This window comes from Pogona vitticeps, chromosome 1 (genome assembly GCF_051106095.1).
Source record: "Pogona vitticeps strain Pit_001003342236 chromosome 1, PviZW2.1, whole genome shotgun sequence".
NCBI lineage: Eukaryota > Metazoa > Chordata > Lepidosauria > Squamata > Agamidae > Pogona > Pogona vitticeps.
In genome coordinates, this window is record NC_135783.1 from 219,172,068 (window position 1) to 219,194,538 (window position 22,471).

The 22,471-nt window shown below is 43.0% G+C and overlaps 1 long non-coding RNA gene across 1 annotated transcript; it reads left to right on the plus strand.

The window, feature by feature from the left end:
* Positions 1-8,475: 8,475 nt before the first annotated feature.
* Positions 8,476-13,621, plus strand: LOC144583313 (uncharacterized). The gene is made up of 2 exons (XR_013537035.1): positions 8,476-9,148; positions 12,206-13,621. It is a non-coding gene; the product is annotated as an uncharacterized LOC144583313 (long non-coding RNA).
* Positions 13,622-22,471: the final 8,850 nt, after the last annotated feature.

The window sequence follows — 22,471 nt, forward strand, 5'->3', positions numbered from 1 at the left end:
CCTATCAAGGCTACTGCAAATGTTGTCCCTGGTGGGGAGGGACAGCATCTGAGCAGGACTTCAGGCACCAAAATGTCTTAAGCTAGACCTGTTAGATTTACAAAAGGTCTGCTCTTCACTTGGTAATACTGACCAATCCAGCATTTTTGGACTCCTTGGTTATTGGGGGGGGGGAATGGCTATGGGGACTATAGTGAACCCTTACATTTCCATTACAAGATATGATTATCTATCCACCATATGCTGTTCCTGGGGGGTGGGGGGAACCACCCATTTGCCTCTTAGCTACAGTGAGGATGATAGTTACATTCAGAGGGACCAAAGGAGCCTGAGTGAGGTGGCAGTTAATGTCATAGTCTTCCCGACTCAGGATGTCCTGAGGTTTCAGCGTGGTTTGATCCGGCTCTGACTCCCCCACATTAATGGTACCACACTTTATTCTTTTCCCCCACACACTAATTGTTTGTCCATTGAGATGATGGCAAGGGCATTACCAATAAGGCCTTCCTACTATAATACCCACCCACACCTTTGGTTCAGTGGTTCCATTCATGGACATATATATATATATGAGGTGGCCCCATATATGAGGTGTCCCAATGAATGCTAGACTGTTACAATGCTCAAGTGTTCTCTAGAGGCAGTGTGAGGCGCTCCCTTGACATGAATGGAACCACTGAACCAAAGGTGTGGGTGGGTATTATAGTAGGAAGGCCTTATTGGTAATGCCCTTGCCATCATCTCAATATATATGCAATTCTTCCTAACTAGCCTGAAACTGTGGCTCATTTACTTGCTTTATATCAATGCCTCTCACCGTATTTGAACAGATTATGTGGCACCAGTGGCACTTTAGTGTAAGGAGGCAGTTGTGCCAGACTAGATATTTATTAGTAATTTTGTTTTCAAAAAGAAACCCTCAAAGAGGACTCTCTGTAGTTCATGTACTCATGTAATTTAATACTCCCAAAGCTTTAACATTTATAGCACACATTGAAAAGACTGAACATATGTAGGGATTTTCACCAAGTAACTTCATTTCCTTCCTGAATACAAAAATACTATGCCACACCATTAATGCAACCTGAACAACATAAAACCTAGCCATTACATCAGGTAAATGACCCCACCCCCAAATTTACAAAATATACACTTACATTGTTAAGCTAAGGGCCAAAACATACATTACAGTACTGCACTTTCTAGGGACATACACTGTCTTGGAGTGAGTGTTGAAAATGGATTAAACCGATGGTATTTATACAATTCCGGCCTAATCATGCATCAGAGCTCAGAATCTCTGATTCCCCAACACCCACAGGATAGAGCAACCCTTCCATAGATACTTTCTGTTCCATCCAGCAGTAATAAGATTTAAAAGTTTTTAAGAAAGCGTTTTTAAGTGAGAAAACAATCATTGAGAAGACCAAATGGTGGTTGCCAATGGAGAAGATGAGTGGCAGCTGATCACCTCAGTAAAGCCTAGGGTCTCCCCTGGGCGGGCCAACCACTGAGGTGTTAGAAAGGGCTCATACTGAAGCCCCTCTGTATCTCCATGTAGCTGCTCTGCAAGTCATTTCATGTCACTGCAGGGTGAAGTGTCATTGTCGCCAGCTGGGATTGACATTCTATAATTCCCTTTTTCTTTCTTATATAGCTTAGTTAGTTTACTACTAGGCTATTGTGTGGGGGGGGGGGAGGGCTGTATATGAATTTGATTTTCTGCATTAGCTACATCAGAATTAATGTGTTCATCCTTCTTCCCTTGGTTCGCCCTTTTTCTTCTTTGTTGTCATGGTGCAAATCCTACTTGCTTGCTGGCCTTTGTGCAACTACTCAAAGATGGCCCATCAGCACAAATGGAATCCTGCTGTCTGCACAACTGAGGTACTCTGTGGCCTCTGCCCCATCTACACTCTAGAACATAGGTGTTTGCATTTCCCTCATTCATGGGAATGATTTTTTTTAATGAAGATTGAGACATGTAGAAAATCCAGTCAAAGGTCAGTTTGGAATGTTACCAAGCAGGTTGGTATCTATCCACTCATTTTTAGTCAGGCACAAGATCAGGGGCCACTGCACCTTCTTACTTGGTTCTGTATTTAGAAGGTACTAAAATGTTTTCTGCTCAAACATGTTATTCTTTATACTGTCAACTTTGAGTTCTTATCCTTCCAAATTAAACCTCTGCGTAGTTCCTGTTGATCAGTCATGAGGGGGGAGGGGAAGTGATTCAATTTACATTTTAAGAAGTATTAGAATGAATAAACTTGAGGGAGCACCTTTTTAGTGATGTGCCACTTGTATCTGTTTTGACCCTCAAACTGTAACAAGTTGCATCCACATTGTTGGAGGAAATGCTGCAGGGATAAGATGCTGCAAGTGATTCATGTCTCCAGCCCTTCCAACTTGGGGAAAAAGATTGGAGACCAGAAAAATTACTTTCTGGACTATAACTCAGTGGCCATTGACCACGGTAGCTGGATCATTCTGGGAGTTGTAGTCCAAACTGGTAGCTTTGGGAAAAATTATTTCTTTTAAAATACCTGCTTAATCTGCACTAACCGCCAGTGCGACCAAATTCCACCTCCAAATGGCCAGCACTCCTTATCTACTGTGGGATAGGCAAAAAAAATCCCCGCCGCCAAGATCCAAACAGGAGACGGGTCAAAAATTCCTATCCGGCCCCAAAGGCAACCTGGTAAACTCACATTAGAATATAGGGCAGCTGGGTGGGATGCCAACAAGCAAGAGGGAGTGAAGAGGGGGGAACAGCCTTTAAATAGCCTAACATTCCCGCCTCTTCTAAGACTACTCTCGCGAGACGTAAAAGGAGATCTCGCATGTCTCCGGAGAAGCAGGCAAAGCTAAGCCATACTTTGGAAGCCTTGGCTTATACATTGCCCACATCCATCTCTTCAAGCAGCAGTAGGTGGAGCAGAATGGTTCTGAGCAGGTTGATGTCACAGAATGCATCGTTTGATCAAATAGGACGTTGCCTTGTCACAGGTTAAATGACTGGTGTGCATGTTGTCTAGATCCTGGGTGGGCAAGGTGTAGTCCATGGGTTCTGTGGGGGGGGGGCGGCAAGGGTCCAAATGAGAGCACACCTACCATTCCTTCCTGCCAGCCTCTTACACCCCAATCTGAAAAATAAAAATGACTCAAGCATTTCTCTTGCACCTTCTAGGGAGATAGGGATCAATTTGACATCTTTGGGGGCACCTTAGCACCCTTGGCCACCTTACCCACAAAGAAATATTTGTAAAAGTTTAAAAATTGCCACTAGATGGCACAAGGGCTTTCTCCAATTTAAAAAAAAGAGAGAGAAATGGAATTGGGGTGCAAGAGCAGGTGCAAACTTCCAATATCTGGGTCCACACTAGTGGCAATTTCTAAACTTTTACAAAAATTTCTTTGTGGGTAAGGTGGTCAAGGGTATGTGTGGCCTCCAAACCTCCAGAAGTCACCTCATCCTGCTCTGTCTTGATTGGTCACCATTCTACATTGTCTCAGACAATTATGGTTCCCAGCTGTGGTCAGAGATGGCAAGGACTGGATCCAGGACCTTCCACACAGAAAACGTATGTTCTGCCATTAGCTTGCAGCCCTTCCCTGTCACTGCTGGGGAAGAGGCTGGCTGGCAACTGTGTTTCTTGGACCTGATCAGAACATGCCATCATGGGAAGGAAAAGTTGAAAAATGTTCCCAGATTCCGCCACGTTCTTTTTAACTACAGCCCTCAGGTATCTATGTTAGCCCTTCCACCTAGGAATTTCTGAGAGCCGTAGTCCAAAACATAACACGTCCAAGCTCTGGTATGGATAATATAAATGCCATGTAGTTCAGTGTGTTAAGTAATGGACAGTGATGGGCTCCAGCTTCAATCACACTTAGAGCAGACCCACTGAAATCAATTGATCTTAAATAAGTTGTGGTTAGGCCGTGCTGTTAATTTCAGTGTGTCTGTTCTAAGCATGTCAAGGGATGGATCCCTCTCAAATTTTTAAGAGGAAATCCTTTTCAGAAAATGTAAATAATCACTACACAGAGAGAAGAAGTAAGAATTACTTGTTCTTTTGAAGGGGAGGGAAAAAGAGAAAGAATGAGGTAGGGAAATCTATTTTTTTTAAAAAAAAACTGACACTCAGCTTGCTGAGAAAAGGGCAGAAGGTTTGTATGCTTTAAGAAAAGTTAGTGTTCTCCCAAGAATACCACAAGGAGCTTTTTTTAGAAAGGAATCCATAAAACAGGAAATTTACCGTAAAATTGAAACTGCATCTCACATGGGATCTAGTGGTTGTTTCAGCATAAGTGTATGTGCTTGATTCAGTGAAGGAAATAGAGAAAATGTGAGTGGTGGAGGGGGGTTCATGAGGAGGGTGGGGGAGGGGAAGGAAACAGCTTCCCAACTTATTCTTCTTCTCAGAGGGTGCCATGTCCCACTTGCCGTAGGACCCTTCTAAGCTAATGAGAGGTTAAAGCAGTCACTTTGGGGGACTGAGATTTGCATAGATCTCCCTAGATTGACACGGCACACTTGCTTACAGAAAAAGGCAGAAACCAAAGCCTGAATTCTGCTTGAGGTGCATAAGAGGGATTCCAATTAACATCAATGAAAGTTGTGAGGAAAGGCCAAATCCACACCGCCATCTCTTGAAGTCACTGTAATGTATTTTGTAAGCTGGCGGAAATCTCCCTGGAATAAAAATGGAAGTGATAATAGAAACACTTTATAATGAAATAAGTGTAATCTCGGGAGGCCTTAAAATCACATTTTTAGTTTCCCGAAAGACTTTTAAATAACTTTTCACATCTTATTGCTCTTCAATCTTTCAGAGGATTTTTTTTTATTCTGTTATCTTTTAACAAGAGCTAGTACTTGGTTGTGACATGAAGCCTTAAAAATCAAAGAGGGCTCTCTAGCCCTGCCTATGAGGTGCCACTATACAGAGATGGTAAGGCATAATGGCTAGGAGGCTGTGGCTGAAATCCTGTTCACACAGCTATTGTCATTTAAGGCTGATGACATTGTCAGGGCAACTTTGTTTTGTAACGGGCAGCTAGGCCAGAGCTCAGTCAATCTCGGCCATGAAGCCTCCCAGCCCCCACACAATGGAAGTGTGGGAATGGAAACCTCTGGGATTTGGAGCCCTCAAAAATAATAATGCCTCGTGTCAATGAGAACAGCTCAACTTTTAAAAGTAACTTTTAAACTTTTCACTTGAAGCGAATAGGACTTACAGGTCCCATTATGGCTGGATCACGCCCACATCTATCTATATTTACTTTGGAGTGACCCCCTCTGATCTCAGTGGGAAGTAGCTCTGAGTAAACCTTCAGAGAGTTGGATTGTGAAGTTTTCAAACCTGAAAGGTAAAGGCATAATTTATTAATTTCCTGTAGTTGTTTCTGAGAATCATTCCAGGTTTCATTTTATTTCTTTCTTGTAGTGTTTTAGCTATTGAAAAGTATGATTCATGGTATCTGGAAACTTCAGTGAGACAGGGGTGAAAAGGTCCATTGGCCTATTCGAAAGCAACGCATTCCCTGTTGTCATGGAAAAATGGTAAGGAGGGACTGTTCTGACAAGGTTTCTTCTCTGGCATGTTTCCCAGCCAAATAAAATGGCATTAACCAACACTGGTTAGAAATGTTTGGTTTTTTTAAGTCAACAATGCACTTCTAGAAGACAGCCTCTCTACTTAAAAGCCAGTTATTGAATCAGTGATAGGATAATACCTAGTGAGGGTTTGTTCATGTCATATGTCTAACATAACATACTATCATGTGGTTGTTATTATTTACTGTTATTACTTACCACTATTAAAACTGATTGGATCAGAGATGGAAAATGGGTAGAAAATGGTTTAACAGTTCAGTTGACTGTTAGTGAACTCAAAAATCAATTTAATTACGATTAAGTTGAAACACACTACTATTCTTCTGTTGTGCTGATACGGATTGTGATCCTGGAACAGTCTTTCTAGAAATCAAGGAGTTTTTGCTCTCAATTACAACATTTTTGTATCAGGGACAGGAGAAGTGGTAACATTACTGTGGCTTCAAACACATTTGAATTTAACGGGGCTGCTTGTGTGGCTTCATGTCTTCTGGGAAGGAAATCTCAGGCAATTTTGCATATTTCTTGTACTCTGCACTCCTGAGGGAAAGTTGACCTTATTTTCATTTTCCCACTGAATGTCTCTTTGGTGTGCTGTGGAATTCCGGGAAGAGCTTCCTGCAAGAGAACAATATTTGGCACCTATTTAGCTGACTAAGTACATGAGTTAAACACTAAGTAAAACACTGCCCTGAAAGGAGAGGTCAGACTCTAGACAAATCCTTGAAGATGAAAACCAAAAACCTTTCAGGAAACAGGCAGAGGGTTGCAGACTTTCCCTAAGGTATGCGCTACTATAAATAGCAAATGGACCAGAAGTCCTGAACAGAAATTAGCATAATTGCTAGTATGAAGCTAGCAGTTGTGGTGGCACCTACTGCAGTGCTTTACCATATATGTTGCATTTTAATAAGAAAAGATTCTCTCTCTCTCTCTCTCTCTCTCTCTCTCTCTCTCTCTCTCTTATTCTTTCTCTCCTACCCCCAGTATTAAAGGCTCCCATCAAATTTCAGATTTTAATTTCTAGAAGGTTATTTTGCTGGACTTATAAAGAAACAAAGTTACTTGCTAGACCTTCTAGTTTTCAAAATGTCCATCACTGTATGGATTTCTGAAACAGAAATTTCTCCATAGCGTCTTAGTAGTCTCTCTGTATTAACTTGATAAACTGCAGGTTTTAAGAGCTCAGCACCCTCATGGTTCATTCATATAAGCAAAACTAGGCAGTGATTTGCTCATGTTGTTTCAGACAAGATAGGTGGGTCTAATTAACAAGTCATGAATAACAGATTGACAAGGTAATCTTATGTTTCACTTCACTTGGTGTTCTTTTGTCCTCTGAAGATGTGCAGTTGGAACAAATGCCCCAAGTGCTGCATTGTACACTGTTGGACAATTCAGGATTGCAGCAGTGCTCATCTATGAACTATCCTATCTATTATCTGCAGGCCACAATAGCTAAGTAAATAGTCAACCAGAAGCGTTTTCAGTTTCCTGAATCCAAACCATATACAATTAACAAGGACTTAGACCATTGGTGGAAGCATTATTGGCTAGCCACAGTAAGGGCCATCATTTTGATGCACAAGGCAGAAAATCAACCCCAGCAGCTATAAAGTTAGACAAAAGTTGCCTCTTTCTAGTTTTTAACTTGCAGATCATTTGTGGACCTGTTTGGACAAACCAGCGAATGCCAGCATCTATTGGACACATCTATTGGCAGAGGAAGCTCTGATAGCAGAACCAAGAAATGATGTCCCTCCCCATGCAGCCGTTCCATACCTGGAACAAGATGTTCTTCTACCTTCACCCTCCCCCCTTGCATCACCCAAAATTCTATTCTGAAGGACTTCTCAAACTTAGGGAGAAGATATCAACAACACAGGGAGGCTACACAGGGGAGGGAGTATTGTCTCTTTCTGGATCTGCCTTCCATCAGCAATATATCCATTTGGATCCTAAGTTTAGTATCTACTCAGTGCCCTAATTCTCCCTTTATATTTCCATCCCACTTCTTCACAAAGCCAAAGGGCAGCAATTGAAGGGAAAGTAAAATAAAGACAGACTATGTTACATAGATAAATAAGAAGCCGCTTTATTACCACATCATTGTGTCAGTTCATGAACTAAGCTCTCAGAGCACTATGACACTCTTTGACTCTTTTACTGGTAGTAAAAACAGAGTTAAAATTAGTTTATTTGCAATACCTTTACAACGAAAGAAAACCCAATTAGGTTTATGGAAAGGGTAAAACTACATTTTAAAAAATTTGGGAAATTAACATCCTTCATAGGCATCCTTCAGTCTCGAGAGACTATGGTAATGTGCTCTGTATGGACTTGGAACAGCGTCTAGTGTTTTGATGCTGTATGTGAAGCTGGAGTGTCCTCTCCAGGGTACGAAACCTGGTTAAAATAACATGGAGGATAGGCTGTTACTCAAGCAGCAAATCCCCCTCTCCACGTTGCTGAAATAGTCCAATGGAAAGGCAAGAGCCTCTGGAGGCGGAGGCAGCTTTCCCGGGGAGGGAGCTTATGGGCCTACCAGAGAAGACCCAAGACCTTTCGTCGGATAAAACAACGGGGGTCAGGGAACCAAGGGTTTTATACTTCATCTGTTGCAGCTGTGTTTAAACCCCACCAAGGGAATCATCAGGAGACAAGAATAATGGTGAACGATTCAGAGCCGCCTTGCCTCTCCTTCCTCCTCCTGCGCCGCAGGAGTAAAGAAGTTCCCTGACTGCCCACAATTTTTTTCTCTGGGCTTGAGGTAGGGCTGCAATTCCCAGAGTCCTTTGAGGCAGCTCAAATGATACCAACATCAGGCAAAGTATTCTAACAGTTTGGGGACTAAAATAGGCGGCAGGTAAGGCCGGGGAGTCCTCCAGAGGTGGAGGCGGCTTTCCCAGGGGGTTAGACAGGGCCTACCAGGAGTTCCATTGGCAAGTAGATTCAAAATTTTGCAGCTGCAGCTGTTCGTTTCTTGGATTGGTCATCACGGAAAACAGCGTGGCAACAACTTCTAAAAACAAAAAAGAGGAAAAGATCCAAGACCTTTTGTCCCACAAAACAAGTGCGGTGAGGAAGACAAATCTATTTTACTGCCTTTGTTATAGTTGCCTTTATACTCCCCCACAAGGAAATCACCCGTTGCCAGAAGTCATAGCTCCTGTGAACAAGATATGGAGGCATGATACCAATATCAGGTGAAGTATTCTAACCTGGCGGGGGTGGGGGTTAGACTGGGCCTACCAGAGAAGACCCAAGACCTTTCGTTGGATAACACAACTGGGGTCAGGGAACCAAGGGTTTTATACTTCATCTGTTGCAGCTGCATTTATACCCCACCAAGGGAATCACCAGCAAACAAGAACAACGGTGCATTGGTGCAAAAACCATTGAACTGATTCATATATGATTTCTTTGGGATGTGTCTTATCGATAAGTTCAATAGCAATCTTTCTTTTTCTTCTGCCCTAGAATGGACGTGAGCAGATCATGACCACCAACATATGGCTCAATCAGGTAACCATCCCATGGGTCTTCAGTTTAAACCTCCCAAACTGGAGCAGAAACAACGAAGCAGCTACTTCATATTTACAGCACCTGATCCTAATCTCCCAGTGACCATTTACATGCCCCTCTTCATGCGTAGGATGCATTCCAAGAAAATGGAGCCCTCAGCAGTAAACGGGGCAGTTTAATATTGCACTTTCTGCCAGGAGTTCTGGAGGCCTTGAAACAAAGTGGGGAGATAAGGCTCCAGATATTTTGGTGGTCTGGTTTGCCACTAGCACAGGGTGAGCTGCCTTGGGTCCTTTTGGAGAGAAAGGTGGCATAGAAATAACAGAAATGCATATACAGTGGTGCCTCGCTTGACGATGTTAATTTGTTTCAGCAAAATCACTGTGGAGCGAAAACATCGTCAAACGAAACGAAAAACACATTGAAAACCGTTCAATGCGTTCCAATGGGCTGAATACCTGCTCATCCAGCGAAGATCCTCCATACAGCGACTATTTTCGGTGCCTGTAAAGTGAGGAATCCGTCCTAGAAAACAGTGGGGGCCATTTTCTTCAGCCAGTGGCTATTTTGAAACCCGACGATCAGCTGTTTGCTGATCGTCGTAAAGTGAAAATCGGTTCCCGAAGCAGGGAACCGATCATCGCTAAACGAAATTCCCCCATTTAAACCATCGTTTTGCGATCGCAAAAGTGATCGCAAAAACATCAATGTAATGTGGATTCGTTGTAGAGCTGGGTAATCGTCCAGCGGGGCACAACTGTAAATCAGAAATGTTGGTATTTAACTATGATAAAGAGGAAAAAGAAAAATCAAGAGAGAAATGGATATTAATATTCAAAACTCAATAAAGTATTTAGGTATAAATATTTAGCTAAATTATAAAGATTAAAAGAAGATAACTTTAAAATATTAAAACAAGGTATAAAGAAGAAGTTTGATTTAAGGAAAATTGGACGGTTTGGCAGAATTGCTGTATGTAAAATGAAGATTTTATCTAAGATAAATGCTTTATTTATGATGTTACTGATAGATAAGAGAAGACTTGAAGGACTGGCAAAATATGATTAATACATTTTGCAATGGAGATAAAAAGTCAAGGATGAATAAGAAGAGATGGTGCAACTTTTAAAACAGCTGGAGGCTGTATCCAATCTCCCTAGTATCCAATCTCCCATCTTTTATGTTCCCTGTAATAACACTTAATTTTAATTCTCAGAAAAATTGAAAGAATGGATTGAGAAGTTATTAAAAGACAAGTTAATAGAACAAAAGGTTGGTTGGAAAAACTAGGAAATACAAAGTAAATAAAATAAATGATAGGAATGGATAAAATATCCTGGTATAATATTATTCATTTAGAGCAGGGTTCTCCAAACCATGGGCCACGGGCCACATCCGACCTGCCTTACCTTTTTATCCATCCCAGTGTGCATGTGTGCATGTGGGGGGGGGCGTGCGTGCATGCAGGAATGAGGGCACATAGGCATGCATGCAAGAGTGTAGGTGGGCAGGTGGGAGGGAATGTGGGCATGCAGGAGTAAATGTGGATGGATGGGCGGGAGTGCGTGTGTGTGATTGGGTGGGCGCATGTCTTCCTTAGGCCCTCAAAAATCTGGAACATATATGTTGTGGTCCTCACTTTGAAAAGTTTGGAGACCCCTGATTTAGAACAATGGACAACAAATTGGGTAAAAAGAAATGGTAACTATAGAGAAGTTATAAAATTTGAAGAAATTATATTTTAAAAAGGAAAGCACAAGTGAAAATAAGATAACGAAAGGGATAGTAAGTAAAATTTATACAATATTGTTGGAAGCAGAAGATCAGGAGGATTCACTTAAATCGTTATGGGAATTTTACATGGGAGAAGAAATAAGTACCAGTGCTTGGAAAATAAAGGGAATATTAGAATAGTGGAATCTGTCAGCAAGGATAAAAGAAAATGTTTATATGTTAGCTTGGAAATGGTACTTAATTCCAGTGAAACTAAATCAAATAAATTCTAATTATTCTATGTGCTGGAGAGGGTGCCAGAAAGCAGTTTCTTATTTTCATATCTGGTGAGAATGCAAGACTGTATCAAGATTTTGGCAGTTGGTTTTTAAAGAACGAAATTAAGTAAGTAAGTTAAATTTCGCTGTATGTAGGTTTCTTTTTTATCAGTATTTGAAAAGGAGGGACAACTAATTGATTTCCAACTTGTTAACAGTGGCAAGATTGAGTCACTTCTTCAAAACACTTCAGTTTCTGAATGTGGGATATTGTGCTTCTGCTCTCACGATTCAAAAAGCCAGGAAATGGCCTGATATTGCTGCACGATATTGTGCCCGCATTGCTAGTAGGAAAAAGTATGCCGAGCTTTACATAGCAAAGGGTAGCCTGAATGCTGATGGACACCAGTAGCAGCAGTCAGGATGGCCTCTACAGGATGCCCTCTTCTGCTCAGTGCCATTTACAAAGTGACATCAAGCAAGGGAAAGTCCCGGTTTACTAATTTTTTTTCATCAGTTAACCACTCCTCATCCAAACACAAAGCAATTATCAGACCTGTTTTTCCACAAGTGTGATAGTTCACCTTGTGCCATTGCTATTCCTTTGTTAAGACAGAAGCCAGCAAAGAACTGTTTGGGGCAGTGGACTCGGGCCCTGGCAAAGCATTGAAGAGCCTCATGGCGCAGTGGTTAAACCACTGTACTGCAGCCAAAGCTGTGCTCACGACCTGGGGTTCAATCCCAGGTCGCGGCTCAAGGTTGACTCAGCCTTCTATCCTTCTGAGGTCGGTAAAATGAATACCCACCTTGCCAGGGAGGGCAATGTGTAGCCGGCATAATTAACCTGTAAACCGCCCAGAGAGTGCTTGAAGCACTATGGGGCAGGATATAAGCAGCACACTTTTTGCTTTTGCATTATTTAATGTTGACAAAAGAGATGCAAAACATGATCAACAGCCTTCATTAGGCTGTTGATACTTACATTCATGTATCATGTAAGAGAGACTCCGGAAAGCTACACTGTGTAACTGTTCTTTCTCTTTATCCCTTTTTTTTAAAAAAACAGGATATTAATCTCTGTGTTGGGAAGCAAAGAACAAAACATTTTCCTGGATGTCTAACTCCTGAAAAGAAGGCTTCTCTTGAGAGCTCCCATGAAGCGCTTGGTTGATTCATTCCATTCCAGCCAATTTTTTTTTTCAATCTATACTTTGTGACAGAAATTAATTGTCTTAAAATGTTCGAAATGGCAAAAGCCCAGAAAATGTTAGTCTAGCAGGTGTGTGTGTGTGTGTGTGTGTGTGTGTGTGTTTGTGTGTGTGTGTGTGTTTGTGTGTGTGTGTGTGTGTGTGTGTGTGTGTTTGTGTTTGTGTGTGTGTGTGTGTTTTAAACGCAGACTGTCAGGAGGCAGTTGAATCACAGGCAGCTTTGCTTTTAAAGACATGCCTCTGTTTAAACTGACATTGGAAGATGGATTAATAATCACAGCTCCATTGCAGCAATTATCTCCACCCTAGCGTGGGAAGGTACAAGTGTTCTAGAGAGAGCAGTTGCCCTTGAGGAGGAGGAATGAAGAGAAAAGGGTGAAAATACCCTCCTGAACCATCAGCATATGTTGCTGGCTTACAGGGCCCTTTCACTGCTCTCCTGAAGACGAACAACCAGCTGCATCCACCTTTGGGACTTGGCAAGCACTTTGGTAGGTGAGGGCGAATACAGACGCAGCCACCTCCCGAGAAAGTTTCCTGTAGCCATTTGCTGCTTCAAAATACTTCTCTGCACAGCGCTTCTCTTTCCTGTGCTAAATATGAACATCTCCAAAACATATTGCAGATTGCATATGCTTTAATTTGCTGTAAAACTTTCACCAATTAAATCTTTTACAAGCTCCACTTTGTTACCAAAATATTCTTAAAAAGTACAGGCTGCTTCCTGCATATGTTTCTGGGTTTTATTTGTTTTTCGTTTGTTTGGAGGTCCCCCCACTTTAAAATGGTTTTGCTTAACTAGGACTTTGGAATAGGTAATATTGTGAAAAGGGCATCTCTCAGTAAGCCAGGTAGCCCATATAATAATACTTAAAAAAAAACCTGACAACAATCAGTATATGTCTTTTCCTAGCACTATAATTATCATTTGTTTGTTACTTAAACACAGAGCGCCAAATCTTTTAAACAAATTAATAGTATTGTCAAGTAGGATAGATGTTCAGACTATGCTTTCACCCTGGTAACTACATAGAATATCCTTAAGTGGTTTAAAATAAAATATTGAATTTCTCTGAGAAGTTCACACATTTCACCCTTTACTCATTAAAGTTGATGAAATATGTAAGTGAGTTTTCAGCTGATTTTGGGAATGGATTTATTGCAGAAGTTAGCAAGCAGTTTCCCCCCCTGCTACAGGTAACTTAGACGCAGCCTTGAAGCAATTCTTACTATTATTGAGGTATGCTATCATCAACAGTATTATAGTTGAATAATATTCAAAAATCCTTTTAACACAACTCCCTATAATACAGTGGTGCCTCACACAACAATGTTAATTGGTTCCAAAAAAATCAACGTTGTGTGAAACATCGTTCTGTGAAACACCATTTCTCATAGGAATGCATTGAAAACCAGTAAGAGTTTTAAAAGGCAAACGGAGATCAAAGAGCTCTTTCCCGATCTCCCTTTTCGCTCCTGTAAAAGTGTCTTACAATGTTTGGAAGCTGTTTTAAATGATTGCAATGGTTAGTCCACCTCCTGAAACCTATGCAAACTGATTTAGGTGTTGTTCTGACACTTCGTTAATTTATGATGATTTTTTGTTTTTTCCATTGGAAACCATTAGGGAGACCATCCAATGGTTTCCAATGGAGAAAATTCAAAAAATCATCATAAATTAACGAAGTGTCAGAACAACACCAAAATCAGTTTGCATAGGTTTCAGGAGGTGGACTAACCATTGCAATCATTTAAAACAGCTTCCAAACATTGTAAGATACTTTTACAGGAGCGAAAAGGGAGATCGTTGTGTGAAAATCCCCCATAGGAAACATCGCTGTGTGAGGCAGCAAATTTGACAGAAAAAGGCATCGTTGTGTGAATTCATCGTTGTGTGAGGCACTTGTTGTGTGAGGCACCACTGTACATAGATAGGCACCTTCAGCATATCTAGAGGCCAGTTTCAGTCCTGGAGGCTAGCCATGGGCCATCCTCATCAGCCCCACTGCTAACTCACTGCCAAAATTTGTCATATTCCTGAAAACCCTGTTGGCTTGCTTTAAATGGGGATTTCTGGGTTGCTGCTGAATGTTGGTAGCACAATCTGCTGATTAATTTTTGTGAACAACAGCAGGAAGGCTGCCTTTTGACCACACATTAATACCAAACACACTTGACAAGTCATGGCAGTATTTAATACAAAACTAGGAGTTAACGAGGGGCCCGGAAAGGACAGTATCAGCACACTTGGAGAGATCTGACAGAAGTTTTTCAAAACTTTTAGTGCTAAGGGAGAGAGGATCTCAAAATCACCTGACGTGAACTGAGTTTACTCAATAGCTGTGAAGAGAACATAGTCAGTTGCCAGATATCACATCACTGATACACTTAGGCCAGTATTCTTGACATTGAGTGGCAGTGGATCTCCAGAATTCTAGAGAAGAGCCCTTACCAGGCCTACCTTTAGATGCTAGGCATTGAACCCAGGACCTTTTGCGTAGGAAAAAAAAATATAGGCTTTGTTCCTACCAGAATATCAACTGCCCATTGGGAAATGGGCAGAGGATGGGCATGGCTGATGTAAGCTCACTGAAGGTTATAATTTCTTTGCTGTGGTAGAGAAGACATGTCCTGAGCACCCACGTGCATTCTATTGTTACATGCACATTGGGACACAGGCAGAATGCCAGTCCTTTACATCAACATCTTTGTGGAATGTACAAAGTCTAATTGTGGGCAATCTATTTTGAGAACAGGATTCAGCACTTTGGAGAGCACCTGTGAAGTGCAAATTAAAACTTGGATTCGTAGCTCCCCTGAAGTTGGAGTCACCGGCTGCCACTGTACAAAGGAGCGGAGGGAGAGGGAGACAGACAAAAATTGCAGACATACTGTGGCTAGCTTCCCTAAATTATCAGTCAAAGAATAAATTACTACTAATGTGATGTCTGTACCATCTTCACTTTTGTTCATATAGATAGTGATGTTCAATAGCCACAATCCTATTGACTATTTATGCATTCATAAGTAAGATCTTGTAAGTTGCAGTGGCAAGTTGCCATTAATTAAGGACGTGCCGATTCCATTCCTGGTCACATGCCCAAATGAAAGAAGGGCATGTAACTAGGAAAACAACAGGCATCTCACTAATTAGTGGCAATTCATTACTGTGACTTAGTGACTTCACTTATGCAGGAATAGCTCGGTGACTTAGGCATCTGGCTGTCAAATTAGACAAGGGCTGGGTTCAATGATATATAAAGTGCCTTCCAGCTCTGAAGTTCTGTGTTGATCATGATGATAATGATGAAATCACCAATAGGATTTTAGAGAGACTTGGAAACCAAGACTAATTGCACTCATCTATGACGACATCATGAGTATCTTACGGTAACAGTAATCAAAACAGTATAATCATGCTCTTACCTTCTGTTACTGAGCCTACTGTCTCTTGGCAATTTAGCCATCTTCTAAGAACTACATCAAGGTCTTCTGATTCTGCTCTGAAGCCTCTAGGGTAGCCCAAGCATCTTGAACATGCTGTCCTCTGGATGTATTTGACTGCAACTCCCACCATCCCCAGCCAGCATAGCCAATTATTTGGGTAGTGAGAATGATAGCCTAATATCCAGAAGATAACACTTTGGTGAACACCTACTGTCTGTGATCAGTAACTAAATCAAAGGACCTCCATGCAATCTCTAGCATTTCCTAGTACCTAATTCCTTGACTATCGAACAAACATCAAGGAGTATGACAAGCTACAGCAGCAGCCACTTGTGGAATCTTCTTCAATGATTCTTGGATTTTTTTTCTAGGCATTCTTGACATTAGGTGTGATGGGCATCCCAATGCACATATCCTTCAACACAGATGGAACTATCATTACGGCAGGTCTACTCAACTTGCAATCACAGAGTCATTGACACCCTACCAGGAATGGACTGTGATCTGCCAGGTTACTGAAGTCTTTGTCTGTCTTCTATGTATCCAGAGAAGCTGCCCAAAACAGATGTTTATCTAGACCATAAGGGGTTAAAATGCTTAATCAGAGCTTGGAAACCTTGCTTTTGTGGAAAATAGTTCCCAAAATCTCCAATCTCGCATGGCCAGGGGCTGAGGGGATTCAGTGATTTGTGGTACCAAAGAAGTAACTTCTCCAAGCTTTGGGCTTAAAGGAGCATTGGAGGGGAATGTGAGTAGCTTGTCACAAATTTTGCAAGCCTGCTCTAAGGATGCTATCCTTCTTCAGCCTTGCTGAAGTGGGATAGTGCAAAGAAAACTCTGCTCCTCTCCCTTTGCCCCCTTACTCTGAAATAATGGTGTGAGACAAGTATTGTGGGATAAACATGGGCCACACTTTATTAAATAATCATTCTTGCCCTCTGTAAAAGGGGGAGGGGTCCTGCCATAGTGTGGAATTCAGATTTAAGCACAGAGTTCTCCCTTACAAAACAAATGGGTGAGTCCCTTGCCCCAAGTTCTCGCAGTCGTGAGGACAGCAAGAACCCGGCTGGCCCAAACTTGACCACCCCTGGGCCTCAAGCCACTTTTTCCTTGTTGACTGTTGGCCCGGGTGTGGCCCCAGCACATCTTTCCCCCCATCGCACAATCCACAGCGCTGGGAGGTCATTCATCCATCCATAGGCATCCTTCTGTCTCGAGAGACTATGGTATCATGCTCTGCATGGCGGATTTGGAACAGCGTCTAGTGTGGCTGAGAAGGCCAATTTGAGAGTGACAATCCTTTCCACACTGAGGACAAATGCAATCTGTACCCCATCTAGCTCCCTGATTTTGCTGCTTTTGTGACTGCCTCTTTGCCTCAGCCTGCTGGGCAAGGGTCTCTTCAAATTGGGAGAGCCCATGATGCACAACATGCCTCCAGGCTGAGCGCTCAGATGTCAGGGTTTCCCATCTGTTGAGATCCATTTCCAAGGCCTTCAGATCCTGCTTGCAGATATCCTTGTATCGCAGCTGTGGTCTCCCTCTGGGGCGATTTCCCTGCACTAATTCTCCATACAGGAGATCCTTTGGAGTCCAACCATCAGCCATTCTCACGACATGCCCGAGCCAACGTAGACGTTGCTGTTTCAGTAATGTATACATGCTAAAAATTCCAGCTCAATCTAGGACTACTCTATTTGGAACTTTGTCCTGGCAGGTGATACAAAAAATGCGTTGGAGGCAATGCATATGTAACGTGTTCAGCTTTCTCCCTGCCCTGCATGAAGGGTCCAGGACTCACTGCAGTACAGGAGTGCGCTCAGGACACAGGCTCTATAGACCTGGATCTTGGTGTATGCTGTCAGCTTCTTATTGAGCCATACTCTCTTTGTGAGTCTTGAGAACATGGTAGCTGCTTTGCCAATGCATTTATCCAGCTCGACATCTAGGGAAAGAGTGTCAGAGATCGTTGAACCAAGGTACACAAATTAATGAACAACCTCCAATTCTTGCGTGGAGATGGTAATAGAGGGAGGTGAGTCCACACCCTGGCCCATGACTTGTGTTTTCTTCAGGCTGATTGTTAATCCTAAATCTTGGGAGGCCTTGCTAAAACGATTCATGAGTTGTTGGAGGTATTTGGCAGAGTGGTCAATAATGATTGCATCATCGGCGAAGAGGAAGTCCTGCATGCATTTCAGCTGAACTTTGGTCTTTGCTCTCAATCTAGCGAGATTAAAGAGCTTTCCATCTAATCTAGTCCGGAGATAGACACCTTCGGTTGCAGTTCCAAAGGCCTGCTTCAGCATGACAACAAAAAAGATCCCAAAAAGGGTTGGTGCGAGGACACAGCCTTGTTTTACTCCACTTCACATGTCAAAGGGGTCTGATGTTGAGCCATCAAAAACTGCAGTGCCCTTCATTCCCTCATGAAAGGACTTAATGATGCTAAGGAGTCGAGGAGGACATCCAACCTTAGGAAGTATTTTAAAAAGGCCATCCCTGCTAACCAAGTCAAATGCTTTTGTAAGGTCTATGAAGGTCACTAAGAGTGGCTGTTGTTGTTCCCTGCATTTCTCCTGCAACTGTCTGAGGGAGAATACCATGTCAGTGGTGGATCTATTTGCTTGAAATCCGCACTGTGATTCTGGATAGAATCTGTCTGCAAGCACCTGGAGCCTCTTCAGCACAACACGGGCAAGCAGCTTCCCTACAATGCTGAGAAGAGAGATGCCACGGTAGTTATTGTAGTCATCCCTGTCTCCTTTGTTCTTATACAATGTGAGGATGTTTGCATCCTTCATGTCCTGTGGTACTCTAGCTTCGCTCCAGCAAAGATGAAAGATTTCATACAGTTCTTTGCAGCACTTCAGCACTTCAACAGGGATGTTATCCTTTCCAGGTGCCTTGCCAGAGGCAAGGGAATCCAAGGCCGCTTTTATTTCTGCTATGGTTGGTTCACTGTCCAACTCTTCCAGGACAGGGAGGCACTCAATGTTATTTAATGCTTCTTCAGTTACTGCATTCTCTCTGGAATACAGCTCAGAGTAGTGCTGCACCCAGCGGTCCATCTGCTGTGTTCGGTCCTGGATGAACATGCCTGTAGCAGACTTCAGGGGAGCAGTTTTCTTCTGTACTGGACCTAAAGCCTGCTTGATCCCATCATACATTCCCTTGATGTTACCTGTGTCTGCTGCTAACTGTATCTGAGAGCTGAAGCCAATAATCATTGGAATATCTCCTGGCAGTCTGTTGGACTTGGCTATGAGCAGCTCGAAGAGCTTGCAAGTTGTACTCGCTAGGACAGGCTTTGTATGCTGCTAGAGCTCTTCTCTTATCCTCGATGGCTGGTATTAACTCCTCTGAATGGGCTTCGAACCAGTCAGCCATCTTTTTGGTCTTCTTGCCAAATGTGGACAAGGCAGTGTTATAGACAGGATTCTTAAAATCTTCCCAACGTTCAGGTGCATTTGCCTCAGCCTGGCCTGGAAGGGTTTCCTGAAGTGCCTGGGCAAATTTCTCCACTTTTCTTTGATCGCGAATCTTGCTGATGTCAATACGTGGTCTTCCTTCCTTTTTCGTGTGATATACTCTCTTTGTTCGCAATTTTACTCTACTGCACACTAGGGAGTGATCAGGATTGCAATCAGCATTCTGGTAACTGTGTGTGATCGTAATGCTAGGAAGGCTAGAACGTCTAGTGAGGATCAAATTGAGCTGATGCCAATGTGTCAATCTTGGATGTCTCCAAGAAACTCTGTGTTGAAGTTTCGTATTGAAGAATGTGTTGGTGACACAAAGACCACAATAACAGCAAAACCCGAGCATGCGTTCGCCATTTTCATTCATCCTTCCAATGCCAAAACGGCCTAGACAAGTGGGCCAAGAATTGTGGTCAGTACCAACTCTAGCATTAAAGTCTCCAAGAATGAACAGTGGCTCTCTCTCGGGGACTTTTTTGATGGTAGCTGCCAGATCGTCATAAAATTTGTCTTTCACTTCTGTTGTGGATGACAGTGTTGGTGCATATAGGCTAATGAGGGTGACTGGTCCCGCTGATGAGTGGAGCTGCAGAGACAGGATTCTTTTACCCCCCATAGTAGGTGGAACAATGGATCTCAACAATTTCTGACTGCAAAGCCAACACCATATTCCCTGGTCTCATTTGATGGTTTTCCCTACCAGAAGAATGTGAAGTTTTTTTCTTTGACAGATCCCGAGTCTGGCAATCTTGTCTCTTGCAGGGCAACAATGTCCATCTGCAGTCTACTCAGTTCCATGTCGATGACAGCTGTCTTGCACACATTGTCTATTTCCTGCAGGTCATCAGAATAGCCAGGGGTCATTGTCCATACATTCCAGGTGCCCAGCTTTAGGGCAGGAGTTTTCTTACGATTGTTGCATCGTGCACAGTTATCAATCTGCTTGTTGGGTTTCACCCTAAACCCCACGCACCTCGTGAGGTTAACAGACCGTGGCGAGGTAGCACCTTACTGGCTGGGGGCTACCCAGCTTAAGGCAGGCGGTATCTACCTAGTGGGGTGCAATGACCTCACCCATCGTCAGAAGTAGCCCCTGGTGTCATGCTCTACGCTGATTAAGCAAAGACTTATAACAGGTAACTGCTACTTCCCATGTTGTTTCAACGCTGTATGCAAAGCTGGAGTGTCCTCTCCAGGGAGGTCAGATGAGCTATACATTACCTGTGATTGCGATGGGACTCACCAAAACCTGTTCTAGCCATACTACCTGCCACAGCATAGGGACCAGCAATGCTAAGTCCCATGCCCGCCATCTAGCTTCATAAGCTCCAAAAGCAAGCCCCCCTTGATGTCTTTAAAAAAGACATCCAAGCCTCCATCAGAGACCACACCATCACTCCAAAAGAGCTCAGGCCTATCCATGTGGATCTCCTTGTGACCAATCACTGATCTAAGGCGATTGCAAACAGTTCTGCATGCTTCCCTCTTAACATGCCTCCGCGCCGTGTTAACCTGCTGGACACATTTCGCTGCCATCTATGCACACCACGGGATGATTGTAGACTATAAAATGCTCAAAGCCACCGCTGCCATCCACACATGCCGTGGGAAGATTGTAGACCATAAAAAGCTCAATAGCAGGACATGCCACCCTCAGGCATTTTAGGTCATGAATTATGTCCAAGATCAAAGCCATTCCTCATGTCTGGCTGGATCGTTACCACCCAAATGTGTTAGCAACACGTCTGGGGGATGCAGTCCGAATGCACCAGCTCTGCCAACTTAGTCCCATTGCATTCATTGGATCCCCTTCCAGGTTATCTGGGCTCACGCTGAAAGACCCAGATTACAGCCTCAGGCTGACCTGGCTCCCTATTGAGCTTCCCAGAACATAACTGTGGCTGGTAATCATGATGTGTCACCTCCTCGCCATTACCACAGAACCTCCAGTGACAAAGCAGAGCCAGGCACCTGCCTAGACGTGAGATATATCAGTGTCCTGATATATCTGTGATAAGCCTTGGATTGGCAAATATGAATCAGAACCATCTTGTCCACTGTCTTCTCATCCTGTTGTTGCAATGCAACTTTAGTTGCATCACCCTTTAGTTGCATCTCCCTTTAGTCGCATTGCCCTTTAGTCGCATCGCGGCTATTACTTTGCCAATTCTTAATGCGCCAAAATTGACAACAATGATGCCACCCTAAACACTGCCATCTCATAATCATCCCTGCAGGTGGCAGCTCACTGTTTGCAATTTTTTCTAATAATACAGTGGTGCCTCGCTTGACGAGGATAATCCGTTCCAGAAAAATCGCTGTAGAACGAAATCATCGTCAAGCAAAAGTAAAAAAACCCATTGAAATGCATTGAAAACCGGTTCAATGCATTCCAATGGGCGAAATACCTCAGCATCCAGCGAAGATCCTCCATAGGGTGGCCATTTTCTGGTGCCTGTAATGCAAGGAATCCGTCCTAAAACACAGCGAGGAGCCATTTTGCACAGCGGGCGGCCATTTTGAAAACCTGACGATCAGCTGTTTTGATCGTCGTTAAGCGAAAAATTGGTTCCCGAAGCAGGGAACCAATCGTTGTTAAATGAAAAAAACCCATACAGACATCTTTTTGTAATTGCAAAATACTCATTGTTAAGTGACTTACTCGTCTAACAAGGTAATTGTCAAGTGGGGCATTTTCCGTGTACAGAAAGCAGACATATAGTCTTAATACCCCTGAACCCTAGCGTGAAAGCTAACACCAACATCTGGCCTTGTATGGAACCTGGCACAAGTCCCTTCCTATGTAAGTATTCAATGAACTGCTGTAGGTGCTCTACCGGGCAGGCCAGAGCAGCTCTAAAACCACTGAGCTTCTAAATTCCTGAAACTCTATGCTCACTGCCAAGTACCTTTTCTGTGTCATCGGAGCCAAGGCCAAAACTTATTCCTCTTACAGCATCATCACACCAATTTGTCAGACCTCTGGGGAAAGAGTCTCTGGGAATTCATTGTCTCCTGGATCTAACTCCCTGAACCGCTTGACCTGGTGGTGTGAGAGCGTATCAGTTAAAGTGATATCTAAGCCTGGAAAGTGTTTCACCTGAACTAAAATATTGTACTTCAGGGCGTGCAATGTAAATGCACACACCAATGCCTTAACATGTTCCAAGTGCGAGGTGAGGCTGTTTATTATGC